The 18,775-nt window shown below is 32.6% G+C and overlaps 1 long non-coding RNA gene across 1 annotated transcript; it reads left to right on the forward strand.

Annotated features, from left to right (window-relative positions):
* Positions 1-2,157: 2,157 nt before the first annotated feature.
* Positions 2,158-5,891, forward strand: LOC116663015. The gene is made up of 4 exons (XR_004319016.1): positions 2,158-2,374; positions 4,020-4,168; positions 4,305-4,347; positions 5,783-5,891. It is a non-coding gene; the product is annotated as an uncharacterized LOC116663015 (long non-coding RNA).
* Positions 5,892-18,775: the final 12,884 nt, after the last annotated feature.

An 18,775-nucleotide genomic window follows, 5' to 3' on the forward strand; every position in this document is an offset into this window, starting at 1 on the left:
TACATATTAGTATCTTTATCTTGGGTCTTTTTCATTCGTTAGACTGTATAATACTTCACAGTAAAACAGGATAATACGTAAGGTTTAAAATAATACCTTGGACATAAGGAAGAGAAAAATATACCAATTATTTGTAGCTCAAAGTTGTATTAGTAAATTCTGATACTAAATATATTGCATTCTTACAAAGAAAAATGTTACAAGGCTGTGAGAGACTACTTTTCTCCATGGAGTGGTCTCTTTTGTCCTTTAAATAGTACTATAACTTATACAAGCATCATTTAGACCCCACCTTATAATCAGTGTATATTCAATATAAACATTTGCTTTGTGGCATGTTGGGCCTTAGGGGAAGAAATAAAATGCTCTTATTTTTCAGTGTAGACAACCACATTCCAATTGAATGTTCTCACATTTGTAGGCCATATTCATACCTTATAATTACTGAAGAGTAGTTTTGTGTATTTGATTTTTTTGTTGTTGTTTTTTTTTGGTAGAATTATTATAATAAAACAAGAAAATAGCCTTTTATTGACCTTGTATTGAGTTATAATTTACATGCATTTGTGTATTGAATTGAGACTGCCTTAATTAACATGTTCCTTTGTATGGAGCAATTTCAAGATCCACAGGCAGCCACTTTTGTGTAACATTCAGTGGCATGGAAATTTATAGGACATGTTCCAAGGGTACATTCTGCTTTGTAATAATCAGTCATTCATCATAACCCAAGAATAGACTTTTTTTTTCCCCTCAGCAAAGTTTACCAGACATTGAATTTTAGAAATGAAATCAGATCATACCGCATCTCTGAGAAGACCAGAGTACTGTTTAGACAACAGGACCACAATTTCCAAGTCTCTCTGATAAACCATCATATTGTATTAATCAAATTAAAATATTGACTGTCTGATTTATAATGTAGTGATTATAAATCTTTTCCATTCATGCTCTAACTGCTGAAAGAAAGCAAATAAAATAGCTACAAGTTGGAAGCTGCTTTACAGATAAGAAAAAACAATATTACCTTCTTTTTTTCCATCACTATCTCCCATTCAATGTCAGTTTGGAGACTGTTCTCTGTACTGCACACTTCCAAGGCAGAAGATGGATGAGAATCCAGGCATCATTCTGTAAAAAGAAGATAACTACATGTGGTGTCTTAGTTTCTGGGGCTCCCTTAATACAGTATCACAAACTAGGTGGCTTAGAAAACAACAGACATTTATTTCTCACAGTTATGGAGGCTAGAAGAGTGAAACCAAGGCACTGGCACTGGTGGTTCCTTCTGAGGGCTGTGAGGGAAAATCTGATGCATGTCTCTCTCCTAGCTTCTAGGCACCTCAGTCATTCCTTGTTTTGTAGATGGCAGTCTCCCTGTGTCTTTACATCATATTCCCCTTATGCATCTCTCTGTGTCTAAATTTACTCCTTTTATAAGGACATGGTCATATTTTCAGGGTCCACATTTATGAGCTCATTTTAGCTTGATTACCTCTATTTCTAAGTAAGGTCACATTAATTAGCTATTGGTAGTTAGGACTTCAACATCTTTTTGTGTGACACAATGCAAATCATAATAGGTGGTAAAAGAGCAAAGAGAAACCTTAGCAATTCACTCTGTGATTGTAGTTTTTAACATCTTCTGGGAAAGAGCTACGACTTGATGAAATATATAGATTTACATGTGTTACATTACTAAGTAATGAAGAATTTTGCTAGCATCTGTGAAAACTAACTTATCATTTGGCTTAAAATATTGAAAAAGTCAAATTTGCCCCCCGAAAAAAGATTATCACAATTCTTCACCTCTCATCTGAAAGAAAATAAATACCCACCATCCACCCAAGAGTAATAAGTAGATGATCACCAGAGGAAGAAAGAAACAAACGACCTACAAAACAGCTAGAAATCAATTAACAAAACAGCAATAGTAAACCCTTGCCTAGCAATAAATAAATGTAAATGAAATTAAATTTTCCAGCCAAAAGACAAAGAATGGCTGAATGAATAAAGAAATAAGACTGAGTGACATGCTGCCGACAAGAGACTTGCTTCCGGTTTGAAGACACACAGACTGAAAATAAAAGTAAGAAAAAAGAAGTCCCATGCAAACAGAAACCAAAAGAGACAGGGGGTAGCTATTCTTATACCAAAGTAGACTTTAAGTCAAAAACTGTAAGAAGAAAGAAAGAAGGTCTTTGTAAAATGATAGAAGGGTCAATTAAGCAAGAGGATATAACCATTGCAAATATATGAGCACCAAAAATTAAGAGTGAAACTATAAAACTCCTAGAAGAAAACTGACACTGGTGTAACTTTGGATTTGACACCAAAAGCAAAGGCAACAAAAGTAAAGAGCACTAAGCATGAGGTAAGGCCTCATTGTGATTTTGATTTGTGTTTTCTTACTCACTAGTGATGCTGAACACTTCTTCACGTATTTGTTGAACATTTGTATGTTTTCTTTGGAAGACTGTTTATTCAGATCCTTTGCCAATTTTGTAATTGAGCTTTCTTTTTCTTTGTGTGTTCTATTGAGCAGTTTGAGTTCCTTATCTAGTTTGTATATTAACTACTTCTAGGATATATGATTTACAAATATTTTCTTTCATTCTGGAGGCTGCCTTCTCATTTTGCTATCTTCTTTACAGTGCAGAAGCTAATTTGGTGTAGTCCCACTTGCTGACTTTTGTGTTTGTTACTTTTGCTTTTGATGTTAAATCCAAAAGTTTTTGCCAAGGCCAACATCAAAATGCTGTTTCCCTATACTTTCTTTATTTAAATAGATAGCCAGTTGTTGATTCTCAGACATCCACAAACTATAAACAGGTGAGATGTTCACATCGACTATTTAAGAAAATAACCAAAATTATGCTTGTAATGATACATAATATAATATCAATGATATTGATATTTAACAATATATTTAATATGGATACTATAGTCTATATTTGCATAGATAAAGAATATTCTAGGATATATATTAAAATTAAAATATATTAAAACCTAATTATCTTGGTCATAGGGAAAACTCTCAGTTCTTCTTTGCCATATTGATATCAACCTATAAGAAAGATAAATGCCAACATAATTTGGTCGGTTTTAAGAAACTTAGATGGTAGGATATTATTAATCAAATTATATACAGCATGTGTTGTAAAAAATTATCTTGTTCCTTCTCAGTACTGCAAGGACCCACTTTCTTGTCTTCTATGAAGAACTTCAACTGGTTTACAGAAATGGAGATGCAATGATTTAGTCTCCATCCTATGACAGCACCATTGTTTTTATCATGTGATTGATGAGTTACTCTGCAACTTCAGTACAAATCAAAATCATTCATATGTTTTTATTTATACTATGGTAAATTTTAGCATATAAAAGAAAAAATATATACTGGCCATGTTGAAAGTTGTATAAATGAGAATCTGTTATTCTATTCTCAAATATGTAACTGATTTTCTTAGCAAAAATTTGATGATTTAACTTTCTGCTAGATGGTATACCTCAAATCAAATATTCTACATAAGAATCAATTTATATACCTATGTAATTATTTAAAAAAAAAATTCTAATGATCCACAACAGAAAAATTAAATCATTATGTATGAGGTTGGCCACTGATTCTGTATATTAAGTAAATTACCAAAGTAGTTTCAGACTTACAGGGCTGGAGAATAACTGAAATATTCCTTATTAAGACACTTTAAATGACTATCCACTGACCGCTGTTTAAATTCCTTCTTAAAATTGATCTAAGGAGCTAGATAAAAAGACAGATGCACAGGCCATATGCTCAGAGATTTGTATAGTAAATATGTAGTCTAACCAGCAGGGTGTATTTTGTAAAAAGTTCTATAATGACTCTTTCCTAGAAACCGAATTGAGAATATTTATTATTTTTTAATAAAAATGCTGGTGACTATATAAAATTGATGATTCCTCCATTATATAAAATTTAAAATAAAAATACATGTATTTATCAATTTGGTTGACTAGGACTATCTCTATTTCAGAATCTGGAATAATTAAATGTATCCTAAATTACTTTAAATGTTATAATTGTTGATTTTAAAATTATTCTTGGAAGAGTACACCAAACGGAACAATATGAAAAGTTAAACTCGTCTTTCAAATCTCCACTTTTCAATTCTACCCATCAAAGGTGAGTTAACAATTTTCAAATATTTGTTCTCAATATTATATATAGTTATATACACATATGATAAATAAAGAACAGTAACAATGACAACAAAGACAAATGTATATATACATTAAAATAAATCTTTTTTCCTGATCAGATACTTGAACACCTCACCAGAAGCATTCAGACTATCAACACAGGTAATTTTTCTCTTTTCTTTCTCATAAAAAAATCACAATATCCCCAATGCTCTGTATTTCATTGAACTTTCCACATACGTCGGCCATCTTCCCATATTAGAACTTATAGGTCTAATTGTTTTAATAGCAACTTATTAATACATTTTACCATTATAAAATACTGTATTTAACCATCTTTTCATTTATAAATATTTACATTTATAAATATTTACACTTTTGAACTTAACATTTTAAGAATGTAAAAATAAACATTTTTACTTCAGTTTCTACCACCCATAAAAACCAAAGGTTTTTGCATTTTAACTGTTGCAAGCTAGTGATAAATCACTCTTAAAAAATATTCCACAGATTTTAATCCCTTCCCAATAAGGCATGAAAGTTCATTTACAATGCACTGATGATTATAAAAAGGATTTAATTTTTGGCATTCTAATCTGAAAGGTGTCTTGTTGTAGTGTCAATTTTCATTGCTATAATTATAAGCAAAATTAAACCTTTCTGTCTGTTTATTGATGGTATGACATTTTTCTGCAAATTGCCTGTTTGTGTCATTTTGTGATGTATAAGTGCTCCTATTGTATGTGTATATATACATATAGTAGTTAAAACAAAACAAAACAAAACAAAACACCTGCTAGTCAGTGCTCTATTACCCATAATTACCCATACTTCTTAAAATTACATGCTTCCTATATTGGAAAAATAAGTATTAGGCAATTTTATTATTTTTTTGTCAAAATTCTTCCCCCCTCATATATGCCTACATAACATTTCCACTTCCTGGAGCATGCCCTATTTTTAATAAAATCTAGACTTGGACATGTTTGACTTTGCTCTCGTAGCCATTTGTGCTGATTTAGTGAAGTGTATTCAATGTGCTTAGATAAAATGTTTTCTGACAGAAAAAATAATATTGTTCCCATCTAAAGTGCTTTGTCTCAAGGTAAAAATAGCCAATTTCAGTCTTTCTTTAGGAAAAAAAAAAACATACCATTTATATAATAGCAATGTGAGAGTTAGAGGGGTGGCTTACCAGGCTGTATTTCTGGGAGACTTCCCAAAGCCAGAGTTTCTAATCACATAGGGCCAGGTAAGCCCTTCATCTTCTGTCGGTAGATAAATTGAGTGCCATGCACTTTGCTGTGCAGGGAACTTTTGAATGAAACCTTTTAAAACAAAGGTTTTGTTTGCTGTGAGTGAAAATCAAATGAGAGTCTTGCAATTCTTATTAATAAAACAGGTTTACTGATGGTAGCTATCCTGTCCTAGAAACTGCTTTATATTATTGAATATTTAGGTAATTTTGTGATCTGATAAATATTTACAGAGAAACACCCAATCAATTGTCATCTGGATACAATGTAATTTTTTATCTGTATTTTATCCAAAGCATCTTTCTTATACTTATAGAAATGTAACTAAAAATGTTTTCCAGGTTAATTATTCTGGTGTGCTGATAAACAGTGAATGAAAAATCATGTATACAGCGGTATCCACAATGGTAAAGTTATTTTTAGAAAAAACTAACATCATGATTATGAGGATACAGGGAAGTAAGAGTAAATATAAAGAAGAAATAAAAACATGTGGAACATAACATGAATATTATGCATATGCATTTGTAAAAATGACTAATGTTAAAATAATAAATACCACTAAACTGTCCTTTTTATTGTAATTTCACTTGCCAGAAAGACAATTATGATTTTGGAATTTTTTCTCTAATGAAAAATAAGTATAGGATATTACACTTGTTAATATATATGCACCCAATATAGGAGAACCTAAGTACATAAAACAGTTACTAACAGATATAAAGGGGGATATTGATGGGAATACAATCATAGTTGGAGACTTTGACACTGCATTAACATCACTAGACAGATCTTCCAGACAAAAAATAAATAAAGCAACAGAGAAATTAAATAATACAATAGAAAAATTAGATTTGGTGGGTATTTTCAGAGCATTACACCCCCCAAAAATAGGATATATATTCTTTTCAAGTGCACATGGAACATTTTCTAGGACTGATCATGGACTTGGGCACAAAAGAAACCTCAACAATTTTAAGATAGAAATTATCTCAAGCATCTTTACTGACCACAATGCCATGAAACTAGAAATCAACAACACAGAAACAAAGGACAAAAAAAGGAAAGCATGGAGATTAAACAATATGCTATTAAAAAACCAATGGGTCAATGAGGAAATCAAAGCTGAAATTAAAAAATACCTAAGACAAATGAAAATGAAAGCACAACCTCACAAAATTTATGGGACACAGCAAAGGCAGTGCTAAGAGGGAAGTTTATAGCGATACAGGCCTTCCTCAAAAAGGAACAATCTCAAATAAACAACTTAACCCACCAGCTGAATGAACTAGAAAAAAAAGAACAAAAAACCCCAAAAGGCAGCATAAGGAAGGAAATTATAAAGATTAGGGAGGAAATAAATAAAATACTGATTAAAAAGACCATAGAAAAAAATCAATTAAACCAAAAGCTGGTTTTTTGTAAAAGTAAATAAAATCAACAAACCTCTGGCCAAACTCAAAAAGAAGAAAAAAGAGAGAGCAAAAATTAGCAAAATAAGAAAGGAAAATGGAGAAATTACAACAAATAGAAAGACAGAATATCATATGAGAATATTATGAAAAACTGTATGGAACCAAACTGGATAACCTAGAGGAGACAGACAAGTTTCTGGAAACATACTGTCCACCAAGACTGAATCAAGAAGAAACTGACCACTTGAATAAACCGATCACTAGAAATGAAATAGAAATAGCAATTAAAAACCTCCCTACAAATAAAAGTCCAGGACTGGATGGCTTCACCGGGGAATTCTGCCAAACATATAGAGAAAAACTCATACCAGTCCTTCTCAAACTATTCCAGAAGATTGAAAAGGAGGGATTACTCCCAAACTCATTCTATGAAGCCACTATCACTCTGATACCAAAACCAGGTAAAGACACTACAAAAAAAGAGAATTATAGGCCAATATCACTGATGAACATAGATGCCAAAATCCTCACCAAAATATTAGCAAACAGAATCCAACAACACATAAAAAAGATTATATACATCATGACCAAGTGGGGTTCATCCCAGGGACATAAGGGTGGTTCAACATAAGCAAATCAATCAATGTAATACATCACATCAACAAGAGAAAGGACAAAAACCACATGATCATCTCAACAGATGCAGAAAAAGCATTTGATAAAATTCAACACCCATTTATGATAAAAACTCTCATCAAAGTGGGTATAGAGGGAACATATCTCAACATAACGAAAGCTATATATGACAAACCTACAGCCAGCATAGTACTCAATGGTGAAAAACTCAAAAGCTTCCCACTAAAATCTGGGATAAGACAAGGATGCCCACTATCACCATTCCTATTTAACATATTCTTGGAAGTCCTAGCCACAGCAATCAGATAAGAGAGAGAAATAAAAGGGATCCAAACTGGAAAAGAAGAGGTAAAAGTGTCACTATATGCTGACAACATGTTACTATATATAAAAACCCTAAAAGGTCCACAGAAAAACTACTAGAGCTGATTGAAGAATTCAGCAAGGTAGCAGGTTACAAGATTAACGTTCAAAAATTAGTTGCATTTCTTTACGCTAATGATGAATCAACAGAAAAAGAAAGTAAAGAAACAATCCCCTTTAAAATAGCACCCAGAGTAATAAAATACCTAGGAATAAATCTAACCAAGGAGGTGAAAGAATTATACACAGAAAACTATAAACCACTTAAATTAAAGATGGAAATTAAAGAAGACTTTAAAAAATGGAAAGATATCCCATGCTCTTGGACTGGAAGACTCAATATTGTTAAAATGGTCACACTGCCCAAGGCAATCTACAGGTTTAATGCAATCCCTATCAAATTACCCAGGACATATTTCACAGGACTAGAACAAATCATAATAAAATTTATATGGAACCATCAAAGACCTAGAATTGCCAAAGCATTACTGAAGAGAAAGAAAGAGGCTGGAGGAATAACTCTCCCAGACTTCAGACAATACTATAGAGCTACAGTCATCAAGACAGCATGGTATTGGTACAAAAACAGACATACAGACCAGTGGAACAGAATAGAGAGCCCAGAAATGAACCCACAAACTTTTGGTCAACTAATCTTCGACAAAGGAGGCAAGAATATACAATGGAATAAAGACAGTCTCTTTAGCAAATGGTGTTGGGAAAACTGGACAGCAGCAATGTAAAGCAGTGAAGCTAGAACACTCCCTTACACCATAGACAAAAATAAACTCAAAATGGACCAAAGACTTAATTAAACATAAGACAAGATACAATAAACCTCCTAGAAGACAATATAGGCAAAACATTATCTGACATATATCTCAAAAATTTTCTCCTAGAAGAAATAAAAGCAAGAATAAACAAATGGGACCTAGTGAAACTTACAAGCTTCTGCACAGCAAAGGAAACCATAAGTAAAACAAAAAGACAACCTACGGAATGGGAAAAAAATTTTGCAAATGAAACCGACAAACGCTTGATCTCCAGAATATATAAGCAGCTCATACGACTCAATAAGAAACAACCAAACAACCCAATCCAAAAATGGGCAAAAGACCTAAACAAGCAATTCTCCAAAGAAGACATACAAACGATAAATAGACACATGAAAAAATGCTCAATATCACTAATTAACAGAGAAGTGCAAAACAAAACAACAATGAGGTATCACATCACACCAGTCAGAATGGCCATCATTCAAAAATCCACAAATGACAAATGCTGGAGAGGCTGTGGAGAAAAGGGAACCCTCCTACACTGCTGGTGGGAATGCAGTTTGGTGCAGCCACTGTGGAAAACAGTATGGAGATTCCTCAGAAGACTAGGAATAGACTTACCATATGACCCAGGAATCCCGCTCCTGGGCATATTTTCAGAAGGAACCCTACTTCAAAATGACATCTGCACCCCAATGTTCATAGCAGCACTATTTACAATAGCCAAGACATGGAAACAGCCTAAATGTCCATCAACAGATGACTGGATAAAGAAGAGGTGGTATATTTATACAATGGAATACTACTCAGCCATAAAACCTGACAACGTAACACCATCTGCAGCAACATGGATGATCCTGGAGAATGTCATTCTAAGTGAAGTGAGTCAGAAAGAGAAAGAAAAATACCATATGAGATTGCTCATATGTGGAATCTAAAAAACAAACAAACAAAATAAGCATAAATACAAAACAGAAATAGAGTCACAGACATAGTATACAAACTTGTGGTTGCCAAGGGGGCGGGGGGTGGGTAGGGATAGACTGGGATTTCAAAATTGTAGAATAGATAAACAAGATTATACTGTATAGCACAGGGAAATATATACAAGATCATATGGTAGCTCACAGAGAAAAAAATGTGACAATGAATATATGTATGTTCATGTGTAACTGAAAAATTGTGCTCTACACTGGAATTTGACACAACATTGTAAAATGATTATAAATCAACAAAAAATGTTAAAAAAAAAAGAAAAGAAAAATAAGTATCATGTAATATTCAAGCATCCTACTCTGGAATCACTAGAATTGGACTCTAATTACTACGCAAGTTATTTAAATGACAAAATTTCAACCTCACAAGGTTGTCATGAGAATTAAACTAATTTGTGCATATAAGAGCATTTAGCAAACTGCTTGTCACATTATGAGATCAAGAAATGTTAGCCATTATTATCAATGTGATGAACAGCTATCATTCTCTGTATGAGAAGTTTAAACTTCCTGTGACAGAAGAGGAAAGAGAATGTTGGTTGGTTTATTATACATTTATGGGATTATGTATGTGTATGTTCTGCTCCTTGAGGAAATAGAGGGAGATACCTAGAAGGAATGCGCCTGTTTAAGAAGAAAGATTTAAAAGATTACAAAGCAATGTGAAATAGAACAAAGAATAAAAGAATGAGAATGTGAATTAAGACAAAGTTAACAAGAAGAAAAACTAAAAGGGAGACTCAATATCAATAAATAAATAAAAATGGTTTTAACTTTGAAATATGTAATGTTGAAATGTTGCATTGAGAAAAAACAAAATATATAATGCTTCTAAAATTGTATATTATTTTATTATTTGTAAATCATTTTCAACATCCTTTTCTAGGTTGATCTTGCAATAACTATATGAGTTTGTGAGATAGGTGTTACACTTTTTATTTAACAGGTGAGAGATTAAGACTAGAAATTTTAAGTGACATGACCAAAGTTACATCACAATCAGCAGAGCCTGCAATTAAATGTGATTTTTCCTTAGTAGTTTTTCATTATATAAAATTGTCTCTGTAAATAAATCTTACCAATATGGACTATTTCAGACCTTTCTTGAAAACCTATCATATAGTAAGAGTTCGGTCACACACTCTGCAGACCTTTAATCATTTAAGGCTTCTAATAATTTTGTGAATATAATATAGAACAGATTTGAGAAAACTAGCTAACACCTAACATTAGCTAGTTTACCCTGAATTATATATACCAGCTTGTAAACTGTGGATCTGTGGCTTGAACCCACTATATCTGACTCCAAACAACACCTGACTTTTTGCATGAAGTCTCACAAAAGGATTGGTTTCTTTTTGATGAATGCTCACTGGCATCTACTGGCCACTTCTTAAAAACTTGTTGAAAGTCTGAACAAGCTAATGATTAAATGAGTGAATGAATGTGTTCCAGTATAACATCTCTACACTTCTAACCACAAATGTCTGGAAACCAGAAGTTAGTGAATAAGATGGACTACTTAAGGAAAGCATATAAAATTCTTACCCAATCACATATCCCTAGCTGCTGCAGTCAGGGAAACTGTTTAATATCGTTACACAGGAACCTATTATTATTAATTTTTACCCAAAAAGGAACTCATTCTAAATGTTGGCCTCAGTAGAAGTAATCCTTTCAGTCAAATTGAATGGGACTATAGCCTTCTCATTTGCTGTAGGAAGGCAAAAAACTGTCTAATCAAATTACCCTGTTCAGATTGGAAACTTGTTCAGCACAAGAACTTCTATTTTATTCCCTTCTACATCCCCAACACCTAGAATGTTTACTTATACATAAACAGCACCTAGAATAAAAATATATATGTTGGATGACTATCCATTCATTCTACCAAGCTAAATACAAGGTAGGAATTTTCCCAAACTTTTTTTTCCCCTATGTTTTGTTTCCCATGCTTTGCTTAGCTATGCAATGAAAAAGATCCCTAGTTGCTAAGCACAGAATTGAACTGAAATGCCTTAGAATAAATACACCAAAAATTTTTACATTCAATAGTTTTTTTTCTTATTTTGCATGGCCATAATTTAACATATTTGTTAAAACCTATTCTCTTCCTACTGATTTAAATCCTGCCTTTAAGTAATTAATCCCTTGCCTTTTATTTATTTAGAGTTAAGATGAAAACACAAGTGTCAAAAGGTTGTGCTTTGTTTTGTTTTTTCATAACTATAATTTATCAAGTTTCTAAAAGGCAGAATCACTAGAATTACCTATTTTACAATTACCAACAGAAAAAGTAGGTTTCTGTTTTTTAAGGCATTTGGAGATTCAGTTTATTTCAGAAACAGAATTGGATGGATGTACTCAATTAAAAGACTAAGTTTAAACATACGAAATATTCTTTTGCAGTGATTATTGAGTGTTTCTAGTAGACCCAATGTCTGCATATTCTATCTAGGAAGCTTATACTATAATAGAAGAAACTCACAGTCAAGTCTGTCACAGTTATTCACAAGATATGCAATGTGTGGTAGAAAGTATCTAAATTTTGATACAGAACTAAAAGCCATTATTGACTTCTATTATTTCTACTATCTGACTATCATCTACTAATTTTTAAAAATAGGAACTATTAAATTCTAGTTGATGTGCCATTTGGATTCTGGAGATGATTGTGGTTTGAAGAGACATCTGATTCATGAAAGAAAAAAGGTATATGTATCTGTAATTACACCCCAATTTTTACAGAACAGTAACGAAACCAGTCCAAGAAATGGGTTTGCCATTTAAAACAGTTTAAAACCTTTTTTAAAGTTTCTACTACAGAATGCCTAATAGTAAAGCCCAAATACCACCACATTGTAAAAATCCTAAAATGCAGTTATATGAAAAGATTTCTAGTGTTTCACTTCTTTTTCAATTTTCAAAAACTGTATCAGATAGACATTCATTTAATCTGGAATTATCTCCGTTATTTCCCATATGTTCATCATGCCTCTGTATATATCTACTTGTTAAGAGAGTACTTCAATCTCTATTCTAACCCTTAAAAAGACTGCTGTTGTTGCAAAACATCAGTATTTCCCATGACCTAGAAAAGTAATTATTGCTTTATTCCTGGACAGACTTGAAAGGTGGCCAAGCTCACACACTAAATAACATCTCATTTAAACAGTGAATCTCAACTCAGAAAGAGAGGATAAAATACCCAGAAAATCCCTACAGATGATTTGGATGAGCATCCTCCTCTCGTTTGCCAAATTTAAACCGTTTGCTAAGGCAGTGTGAACCCTGTGCTACAAAATCAACTGTGGAATCACACAATACCCAGCCACCATCCCCACTCTCTCCACAAATACTTCCTGATCTTTACAGCTTGTCACAATCATATTGATAAATATTTGCTTCTATCATTTTAGAATTCCATAGTAGTTATTAGTTATATTGTATTTTCTTGTTTCTCCATCTTATCATAACTTCAATAAATGTATTATTTTATATACACAGTAGTTTTATTTCTCATTCATGTAAAAATCTCTCTGTTGAAGTTGAAGGTTGAAAGTCAATGGTTCTTCAAATAAACTATGGTATCTATGATATAATTGGGCACATAGTATTTGATTAAAAAAAACTAGAATAAATGAGAATTTGAGTATATTATTGTATTATTCAATTCAGAATTACTGGACTAAAATAATCCATCTGAATCACACCTATTGATCAAAATGGAACAAATTCAAGATCATTTAGTACAGTGGAATATCACACTGAAAGACTTGTAACAGCAAGGTTACTGAGTGGTTATTTTTTTCTTTTCTAGACATATCTGAGAAAACTCAAACTCTCAAAATTAACTGTAACACACACTGACTATTCAAGGGCCCAAATCCTTTCTCTATTTTTCTGTCCCCAATACATATAATGACAAACCTCACTACTCAGATTCACAGCTTCTCTTTCAACCATCTGACAGCGTATTTACCAATAACCTATAAATATTTATCTACTGGAAAGGAGTAGTTTAGAGGAAAGTGTTCGCTGTTTTGATAAAAAAGAGACAAAACAAAGAAACATGTTCTCTCTTCCCTTCCCCTTTCTGTTAGTATCAATTTTGGATGAGATGATTGGAACTGAAGCAATCATCTTTCAACCATGAAAACACAAGTATGAGGACGCACCCTATACTCTGGATACAGTGAAGTGGAAAGATGAAGATGTTTGTTGAGAGCAACTCATTCAATGCCCCAGTTGTCTAACTCTGAACTTGGTTAAACTACTGTTCATCAAGATTTTTTGTCACTCACATTGGCAAGTACTTTTCCCTCATACATTAACACTGTAATTTGAATTTATGATCACTCCAAAATTTCTTTACAATTGTAGATAAAGTAGCATATTTTCTTCTTATTTTTATATCCTGCTTTCAGATTCTTTCTGAAATATTCAGTAGGAATACTGAAAACAAGATTATTTATCCTAGGAAAAGGTAGTTTAGGCTGTCGGAAAGCCATGCACAATTTCAAAACCTTCGACAAATTTTACATTACGAAAGAAATCATATGAATCTCCTTTAAGAAAAATGAACAAAATAATACTAGCATTGACCTGTTCTTGGACCTCATTTTCCACAAGTACAGTCATATTAGATTGAGATGAAAGTTTTCAATTCCCTGCTTTCCAACTGTATGTGTGGGAAATACAGTTTCACTTGATACTGCAAAAGGCGATCGAGTTAAATCCTTATCTCCTTGCGTGTGATTCAAGGAAGGCAAGCCTCAGAGAGCTAAATGGTGGAAATAATTATAGGCAGTCCACTCTCACAGCTTAACAGTGGGGTCTTGCAGCATTGGGATTTTAACTTGACATTAGGTATTTGAAAAAACTTACTGTATTATTATTATTTTTGTTTCCAAAAATTGAAATAAAAGTCATGTTATAGTTCTGAAGCACCAAAAAAAGAAAATGTGCTTTTGTTCGGAATTTGACCTTTTTGGTCCACAAAACAGGCTTGCACATTTCTCTAATTTCCAAGGCTGATTAAACATTTATTCAATAGTTTTATACTGTCTTCTTTGTAACCTCACCCTGAACAACATGCAGTTAAATAATCTGTTTTAAACAGTTCCTTTTATTTCTGAATTTAAAAAGAAAAGTAGGTATTCAGAAAGATTATTTTGACTTTTCAAATTCCTTTGTAAGAACACCAAGGCAATGTGTCATTTCAGTGTACTATTAAAAACCTATATGGATTACAGTGACATTTGTTGTTTAGAAGAAAGCAGCATTTCATTTATTTTCTTGTATTACAGTCTTACCGATTGAGGGGGCATTACTAACTTTGTTTTATACAAAGCTATTGTTTTTTTTGCACTCTGCTTGTGCCCAATACAATTATTGTTTTGAGTAATAATTGTAAATTAATAAAAGATTTTCATTTCTTCAAATAAATTGTGGCATAATCTGAATGAAGTCTTTTTTCTTGGCCAGAGAGCCAAGTTTCTTTCTTTCTTTTTTTTTTTTTTTCAGAGTTGAAAAGATGAGAATAAAAAACCATGTCCTTGGACTCCTGTTTTGGAAACCTGAGCATTAATTCTTCCTCACAGTCCCTTAGGCTGTCTATTATCTGATTTTAAAAGTACAGGCATTTTTATTACATTTTATTAGAATGGACATCTTAAAATAAAAGCAATGTTTTATGGAATACCACTTTAGATATTTTTTTCCCATCCTCTCAGTAACTTTTTAAATGGGATAAATGAACCCATAAGGGATGGCTTTATTATCTTTAGGAAACTAAATATTAGTACCATATGTTAATGAAGTTTTAAGTTCCAGATAAATTACGAATGCTGGAAAATAAGCAAAGAAAATTAAGGCAAATTCATAAGAAACAACAAACCAACATCATCAATTGATTGTGTGATCTGATGTGGTTATGTTTGTTGGTCTTTAGGCTTAATTCGGTTCTTCAAACCAAACTGAATTACAATTAAAAAAATGCCAATTTGGATCAGATTAGCTTTCTTTTCTCTATAGGACTATTCTAATAATATAAATCAGAACATTCAGTAATTCATACAATATACAAATTAATCTTCCCTGTGTCAATACACTTTTCACTCCATAGAGTTTAATTTCTATCATATATATTAGTTCAAAGACTTTATCACATTGCAAACTTATCAAAATTTTTCTTCTGCATATTCAATTCAAAGTAATTTTACAATATGGATACTCAGAGCTTATGAAAGTGGCAGTTTTACAAACGAAAGTAACTGCATTTAGAATTCAGTATCTAAGTTGGTTGTGTATTTGTTTATTTTTCCACATAATCTGGGCTGTCCCATTCCAGAAGACAGTTTTCCAGAATCTGAAGCACAAATGTACCAGGGACTCCAGGCAGGCTTTTTTATTTATCAAAACAGGAACAATGATGGCAAAGGCTGCAGTACACTAAGGGCTGGCTGCACATCCCAGGCTAGACATTCATATATATGTTCTTCACCTGTGGCAGAAAGTTCCTGTTTCCTGTTACTCTTCATAATGGTCCCTTCAAGAAAACTGGTATCTCTTCATGGAAATCATACTGGCTCCTAATCCATCAAGGTAGTCTCCAGTGTAAAAACGCTTGTAAATGTGCATACATAAAAAAGCATAAGGTCACATCTGATTGCTCCCATCTTGTCATCAAGTTGTTACTCCAATAGCATTTATTGAAAAACACCTGAAGTTTCCAATGATTCACAAAACCTTTCTGTCGTTAGGAAATTCAGGTAGCAGATAGACAGCCAAATAGGTATCATCATTTCTTGTTACTTGCAAGTCGTTATGTTCTATAAGAAAATTACCACAGACTTGATTTAGCAAATACTAAAGAACCACTCCCAGAAGAAATACAGGGTTAGGTTCCTGTGAACATTTGCTCACAACATTTTCATCAGCTTATGAGTAGATAACTTGTTTTAGGCCTGTTGCCTTTGAAAGATACTTTATTTAGTGTATAATGTTGATTCATCAGCATTAAACTCAAGGCCAGCAGCACTACTACTCATATCTGAACACAGCTTATAGAAGATGTGTATTTCCTTTGTAAGGCACATAACAGCCTTCTTCCACCAGGAACACTCGATAACACTGCAGTACTATGCTTGGGGTCCATTTTAAATAGCAAAGTCATTAACAAAAGCACAAAAGTCCAAGATATGTGTTACCAAACAGGTTGTGAAAAAGACAACTGTTTTGCATGGGACAGCTGAAAGAACGCAGAGGGTTGCTTTTTCTATTGGCCAGAAGCTTGTGCATTGGTGACTCAGATTTTTTGCAGGTCTTAGCAAAATATCTGAGAATGAGTGGGAAAACGACATGAATGTTGATGTGGGATTTACATTTTAGTGAGTGAAACAAATTCACAAATATGGAATCCTCAGATAATGAGGATAGAATGTAGGTAGACAGACAGACAGCTTGGTTTATATGGTTTTGTTTCTTTTGGTATGAACATTTTTAATGCTAAGATTTATAAATATATTTATTATACTTCTTCATAGATGTATTACATTATTGTGTAATAATAATCTGATGCATTTAATAGTACTTTGTTTTATCTTCTGATTATAAAAATAAAAGTTGTTTATTATTAAAAAGTATATGAAAAATACTTAAACATATAAAGGGAAACAAATTACACAGAATTATGCTATTTAAAGGTGAATCAAGTCAGAGAATATATATAACATTACACTGTACATATCTTTGGCTGTTTTAAATTAATGCAATCTCTATTGTTGGGCTTTATATTGTTCTCCTTTTTCTCATTATTATAAAGAAATTATGATAACATTCATTTTCTTAATTTTTCCCTCTATTTTGGATTCTTATTGAAATTTCTGGGTAAAAGTTAATGTTTCAAGGCTCTTAGTTAATAAAAGATGGTTAAATGAACTTACATCCTCAATATCCTTAGAGGATATAAGTGTGCTCCTTTCATTTCATCATGTTCTCCCGGCATTGGCTATAATCATTAATACACACATACACACACACACCCCCCATAATGAAAATTAGGCAAGCATTTTCTTCCTTTTACAATACATCTACACAACAGTCTTTAAAATAAATTTTTAACATTTTTTACCATTTACTTTCCTGGTTCTGTGAATTGTATATTGATGTCATTTGCACAGATTTTGACTGAGTAACAGAATTTTTTGTCTTATTCATTTGTATGAACTCTTTTTGAATTAGCCCTTTATCTGCCACATGTGTAACAAATTATTTCTCCCAAATTATCATTACAATTTTGTGGTTAATTGCCTCTCAGTATCCATTATCTCTATCTTCCTTGTATTAATAGAAACCCTGAATACTGCCTCAAACTCTTCCTTTGAAATCCTCCCCATCTCAATTAATGGTCATTCAGCTCCTCTCAGATTCTATCATTAAAACTTTTGTAGTCAATCCTGACACTTCTCTTTCCATCATACTCTATCTGTAAATTCTGTCAGGACATGCTATTTTTCCAACCAGTACCCATCATCATCACTGCTAACAATTCATTCTGTGACACCATCATCTCTCACCTGGATTATTGTAGTATCTTTGTGGCTGATCTCCTAGCTTCCACCTTTGACCCCAGTCTATTTTCCACACAGTTGCCAGAATGATACTATTAAAATGTCAAGTTAGATCAGATCAACCCTACAAAAGTTTCTTCATAAAAGTCAAATCTCTAAAATGGCCTACTTGATCTATAAACTCTTGGAACTCATCTCTCATTAAGCAACCTCACCATCACTCTTCTAAAGCATGTTGGTCTCTTTGCTCTTCTTCAATCAAAGCAGGCATGCCTCCAGCTTACACCTTACACTGTCTTTTCCCTGTGCCTGGAATAAAGTAGGGAGTGAATCTCTTCAAATTCCTTGAAAACAACATTTCTACTCATTTATTATTATCCTTTCTGTTTTCAGATGAACTTAATAGTCATAGGTGTATTTTCTATTAATAATAAATTTAGCAAGAATTATTTATACTTCTTTTATAAACCTCACTAGTGATCTAAAACTATCTTTGCATTAAGGACTATTTTGTCACAGAATCTTAATAGTTCATAATAGTCTTGAATAATTAATCAATCCTGAACCCATGAACTA

The sequence above is a fragment of the Camelus ferus genome, chromosome 1 (genome assembly GCF_009834535.1).
Source record: "Camelus ferus isolate YT-003-E chromosome 1, BCGSAC_Cfer_1.0, whole genome shotgun sequence".
Taxonomy (NCBI): Eukaryota; Metazoa; Chordata; class Mammalia; order Artiodactyla; family Camelidae; genus Camelus; species Camelus ferus.